The sequence below is a fragment of the Rhinoraja longicauda genome, chromosome 4, assembly GCF_053455715.1.
Source record: "Rhinoraja longicauda isolate Sanriku21f chromosome 4, sRhiLon1.1, whole genome shotgun sequence".
Taxonomy (NCBI): Eukaryota; Metazoa; Chordata; class Chondrichthyes; order Rajiformes; family Arhynchobatidae; genus Rhinoraja; species Rhinoraja longicauda.
In genome coordinates, this window is record NC_135956.1 from 31,771,089 (window position 1) to 31,777,181 (window position 6,093).

Consider the following 6,093-nt stretch of genomic DNA (forward strand, 5'->3'; position numbering starts at 1 on the left):
TGCTTTCCGTGCCATTCGAAGATGTCGGTTGCCAGCGCGGACCAGGGCAGGTTAGGGGCTGGCTGCTGCAGGAGCGGCTGCCGCTGTTGCTGTGGAGCGAGGCTGTTGCAGGTAGGGCACGCGGAGACTCTATCTCGGAAATAGCGAGGCATGTCAGGCCAGAAGAACTGACTCTGAGCGATGGAAAGGGTCGCTTCGGCCCCGGGATGGCCACGATGAGCAGTTTCGAAATATTGTTCTTGTAGTGCTGCGGGCACCACCACCTTGTGCCCCTTCACAATCACACCCTCACGCAGCACCAACTCGTCACGAACCAGGAAGTAAGGCACCGCTGCGGCCGGCAGGGAAGAACGGCGGCCTGGCCAGCCCCGTTTGATGATCGCGGCCAGCTGTTGTAGCGAAGCGTCAGCTGCCGTGTGCTTGGCCAGGGACTTCAACTGACTGGAGGGCACGAAATTGACGTTTAGGACTATCAGATCGGACGCCTCGTATGGATGTCGGGTTGTGGATGGGAGGGGCGCCCGAGACAGCGTATCAGCAACAAACATGTCCTTGCCCTTTCGATAAACCACGGTGAAAGTAAAACGTTGTAGCTGGAGCATCATGCGCTGGAGCCGGGAGGAGGCCACGTGTATCGGCTTATTGAGGATGGTAACCAGAGGCTGGTGGTCCGTTTCAACAGTGAAGCAAGTGCCCAGGATATAGTCCTTGAATTTGGAGCAGGCAAAAACAACTGCCAGCAGCTCCTTCTCAATCTGGGCATAGCGTTGTTCCGCGGTCGTCATCGTGCGGGATGCATAGGACACCGGCAGTTGCACCCCGTCGTGGACCTGCAGGCAGGCGGCCCCTAGGCCAAACTTCGATGCATCACATGTGAGAACGATGGGGCGCTGAAGGTCAAAGTACTTCAACGTAGGCATGCTGATCAGCTTAGATTTGAGGGTGTCGAATGCTTTCTGGTGTTGCGGGAACCAGGCCCAGGCAGCGTCCTTTTTCACCAGGTCCCTCAGAGGGGCGCTCAGTTCACTCAGGTCGGGGATGAACTTTCCCAGGTAGTTGGCCATGCCCAAGAAGCGCTGTAGGCCAGGCACGTCAGCAGGTGCAGGCATCTCGGATATTGCGGCTGTCTTTTGCGGGTCGGGCTTCAGCCCTGATGCTGTGAAGACGTGTCCCACGTAGGTGACCTCAGGGACCCGGAACCGGCATTTCTTCGGGTTGAGCTTCAGGTTGACATCTCGGGCCCGCTGTAGCACCTGGCGAAGGTGGTGGTCGTGCTCAGCGACATTCTTCCCGTAAACCAGAATGTCGTCGACAATGATGGCACACGGGAGCCCAGCAAACAGTTGTTCCATGGTCCTTTGGAACACTTCGCTGGCAGAGTTGATCCCAAACGGCATGCGGAGGAAGCGGTACCCGCCGAAGGGGGTGCTGAAGGTCGTCAGGTGCGAGGATCGCTCGTCCAGAGGTATCTGCCAGAACGAGTTCTTGGCATCGAGAACCGAGAACACAGTGGCAGGGCCGACCTGTGCAGCAACATCCTCCACTGTCCGCATAGGATAATGCGGGCGCTTGATAGCCAAGTTCAAGTCCTTAGGGTTGATGCAGATCCGTAGTTCACTCTTATCCTTCTTCGCAGCGACGACCATAGTGGAGACCCACTGGGTGGGGACCGTTACTGGCTTCAGGATGCCCGTGGCCACCATCTCGAGAAGAGTGGACTCGACCTTGTCTCTCATGGCGAAGGATACCCGATGCGGGGGACGGACAACCGGCGTGATGTCGGGGTTGAGGGCAATCTTGTAGCTGCAGGGCAACTTCCCCAGCTTCGAGTCAAAACGGTCCGGGTACTCGGCCAGCGGGTTTAGGGGTGCCTCCACCATGTGGACATCGCTGTGGAATCTCACCAATCCGAGGTCCTGGCAGGCCTCCACGCCGAGCAGGGGGACACATTTACCGTCTAGCAGAAAGAAAGAAAGGGGCCGAGAGGTCTTCAGCACCTTGCAGTGGAGAGTGGCCTTCCCCACAGGAACAAGTACACCGCCCCCATATGCACGCAAAACAGCACTGTCTGTAGAAACGAGCTCATTATCTCTTATCTTCTTGAATAGGCTTGTTGACATAACATTGGCAGCAGCCCCCGTGTCCACCTTAGCAGAGAAGGCCATGCCATTCACCGTGACTCGGACGGTTGGGTCTGTTATCAGAGCAGGTGCACCTCGCAGGGAAAACACACTCATTTCGCTCTGGGAAGAGCCAGAATCAGACAGGGGGAGTTCATCATGCTGGAGATGAGAACCAGACGCGGTATCATCACGTGTCAAGTAGCGAGAGGGTTTCTGCCGTGGCTGTGCAGGGTTCCCACGGGAACGGCAGGCCGCCGAAAAGTGGTTGGGCTTATTGCAGAGATTGCAGGTTTTCCCCATCGCCGGGCAGACATTAAAACGATGCGAAGTAAAGTTGCAGTTCGGACAGCGTTGGCGCGGCCTAGAGCTCGGCGTCGGGCTTGCCCTCTGTCGCCGAGGAGCAGAGGTGAAGCTAGCTGCGTGGACCACAGGGTCCGGTGGCTGTACAGCAGAGGAGACAGCCTCAGCTAAACGAGAGGCATACAACGCCTCATGGAATGTCAGATCAGGCTTACGTAGCAGCTCTGAGCGCAGCTTACCATCCCGTAGACCAAAGACCAAGATGTCGCGGGTTAGAGTCTCAGGGGTGAGGACGTGCAGGTCGCATCGGCGAGCCATTCGGCGCAGCGCGGCCACGAAATTGTCAACAGATTCCCCAGGGTTTTGGCGTCGGGAGAACAGTTTAAAACGCTCTAAGATGTGGTTCGTGGGGAGGTCACACATAGCCGTAAATTTAGCAAGCAGACATACCGGGTCCTGGACACTCTCGCCTTGTCCATAGATGAATGACTCCGACCGCTCAAGCGCTTCGGGACCAGCCAGGTTCAGTAAAAGGGAGGCTTTGACCGCAGGGGCCACGGCAGGGTGAGCGATTGTGGCATAATGCTCAAAGTCACGTCGGAACACACTCCAGCGATGAGTGATGTCTGCATCAAAGACCAAGATGTCAGGTTTGCGACAGGCAGAGGCCATCACGGCACAGGGAGGGGGAACTGGAACTAAGAAAACAAAACCCGACAAACTGAAGACGCAGGAAGAACCACTTCTGACACCATGTAGAGATGGTTCCCGGACACCATTGTATCTTTAACTACTTTAATGTACACATATCACTGCCCTAGCTGCACATGGTCTGTCACGATCACTGGAGCCCCTGCTAGGGGTGGGGAAGCTACAATTATACCAACCGGTGAGGGAGTGGTTAACATGGACATCGTCACTATCAATTAAAGGAGTACACACATATCATCTACACACACTAGTGACAATTTATCATTTTTATCAAAGCCAAATTAACCTACAAACTTATATGTCTTTGGCATGTGGAAACTGAAGTGCCTACGGTTAAAAGGAGAGCGTGCAAACTCCGCACAGGCAGCACCCATAGTCAGGATTTAACCCGGTCTCTGGCGCTGTAAGGCAGCAACTCTATCTCTGCGCTACCGTGTCGCCCTCTTGTACAGGCAATTGAAATAATGCCAAAATTATTTGCTCAGATGGTACAAGAACTAGATATGTATAACTAACAGAAAAGTTTAAACAGTCTAGAAATAATTTCCCTGGAAAGGAAAAGATTTGAGATTGAATGGAGAAAGATCTTCCAGATCATAAAAACATCGGGTTAGGTAGGAGGCCAGAAAGTAGCAAGGCCCAAACTGGGAATCATAAGTATAATCTAATAATTAACATACCTAATGGGGAATGCAGCTACCACTGTTTTAAAAATAGAGTGTTTAGAATGGGGAACTGGTAACATAAGGAACAGCTGTGGTGATTAGCGCACTCACATTTAAGGGGAAGTTATATAAAAGTTTGAAGAAGAAAAGAATAAAATATCGTGACTGGAGGTTCATAAAAACTGGTATGGATTTGTTGGGTGGAATGCCCTGTTTTGGTGCAGTAACAAAAAATAATAATGATTGTGGAGTATATTATATCCGAGCCTTCTCTAATCTAAATAACAGCCATTTATCTTTGTCATTTGTTATCGGCTAGCCAACCAGTTTGCATTACCTTGCTCTGGACTCCCTACATCAAAAGACAACATTTTGTAACAACTCCACAAAACACCTTATTATCCACCTTCTAAAAGTTCAAATATATAACTTTTGCAGAATTCTGTTCACATTTCTAATTAACCATCTCTTCAATAATGCAATGAAATTTTTCCAAAGACGATTTGCCGTTAACAAAACTATTCCAGCAATTCATAATTACCCCATGCATCTTTTTGAAAATTTAATTGAAATATTGAAAAGGTAACTAATTAGAAAGATAAAGGTAATTCAGTGGATGTTATATGTATAAATTTGTCATGTCGTGTTTGAAAATGTTCAAATATTACTTGCCTTTTAGCTAGTATCTGTAATGGAGACCATTAAGGCCTGGATTAATGGCAGTTTGCAAATTGTGCTTGGGGAATTGAGGGATAGCTCCATACTGCTCTTCATAATAGGAAATAATAATAAATTAGGTGACAAGATCAGGTATTCTCAAATCATTTCTGCACAAAATCTTTCAATTCATATTTTAAATTAAATTATCAAGTACAGTAGATCCAGACCTAACTTTTGACATTTGATATTCTCTTTCACATTTAATCTCTTCTGTCCAATATCCTATTAGAGTCCTTCCCTTTTGGCCCCTTCCTCTACACTCCTCTGCAACGTCCAATATGGTTTTACTTATATCTTTTACCACTCCTGATGAAGAGTCGTAAACCTGAACATCTCTCTCCACATGCCTTCTTGAGTATTCCCAGCATTCACAACTTGAAGGTCAAATTGTTGATGCAATCATCCATTATAAAGTCATGATTGATAAGGTCTTCATTCACAACAGAATGCACATTTTGGAGGCAATGTTTCAACAAGTTGTTGATTTCTTCCACTTATAGCAATGTTCTCTGAAGAACCATGTGTTGAATCAGGAGAAAAAAACAACTTCAGGGACATTGACAGGAATTTCACCTAATAGGTGGGAAATTAGTTTGGTAGCATGTGTAGGTTATTCAGGGGTAGCATGGTAGTACTGAGGCGAGGGGAAAGGGCAATACAGTAATTATAATGGTCCATATCTCAATAACATCCTGCTGGCTACATAGAACCAAAATTGCCATGTTTGAGGAAGGGAACATTGCATAGCTATGATTCGCAAATCCTAGCTGATTCCAAGGTGAAATGAAGATTCACAGCTAGTCAATGGTTTGGGATTAAATCTGTTCATTTAAAACAGACAGATTCAAGCAGGAGTAACTCAGTGGGGCAGGCAGCATCTCTGGAGAGAAGGAATGGGTGACGTTTCAGGTCAAGACCCTCCTCAGGCTGGTCTGAAGAAAGGTCTTGACCCAAAACATCATCCATTCCTTCTCTCCAGAGATGCTGCCTGTCCCGCTGAGTTACTCCAGCATTTTGTGTCTTTCTTCAGTTTAAACCAGCATCTGCAATTCCTTCCTACACAGATTCAAGCAGGTGTCCATGGCGCTTGAATCTTAGATTTGATTTTGATCGACTTCCATCCCATTGGAAAACAAGTCATTTCTGTCAGGCAGGGCAATTTAATTATTCCCTTTAGGTGTATCATCATTGCGATCCACTAAAACTAATAGTTGCATTGACAAATCACCTTTTACAACTCAGGACGTTCCATATGCTCTAGTCGTTGCCACTGTTGTAAGGTAAGAGTTACGGTGAAAATAGGTTTTTCATATACTTGCTATTATCATATTAAAAAATTAAGGATTATTGTTGGTAACATAACAGTACTTTTATTTGTTGGTGACCTTAGGATGCTGACCTACAATCGACCAAAAGGCAAGCACTTTACCAACAGACCACACGGTTTATATTCCTTTAATAGAAAATCAAATATTGTGCGGTTAATGCTTATAAACAAGCAGCTAAACATTGATGCATAATTGTTGAGATGATCACTGTTACTAAGACACCAGAGGGTTAATAAATCAGTTACC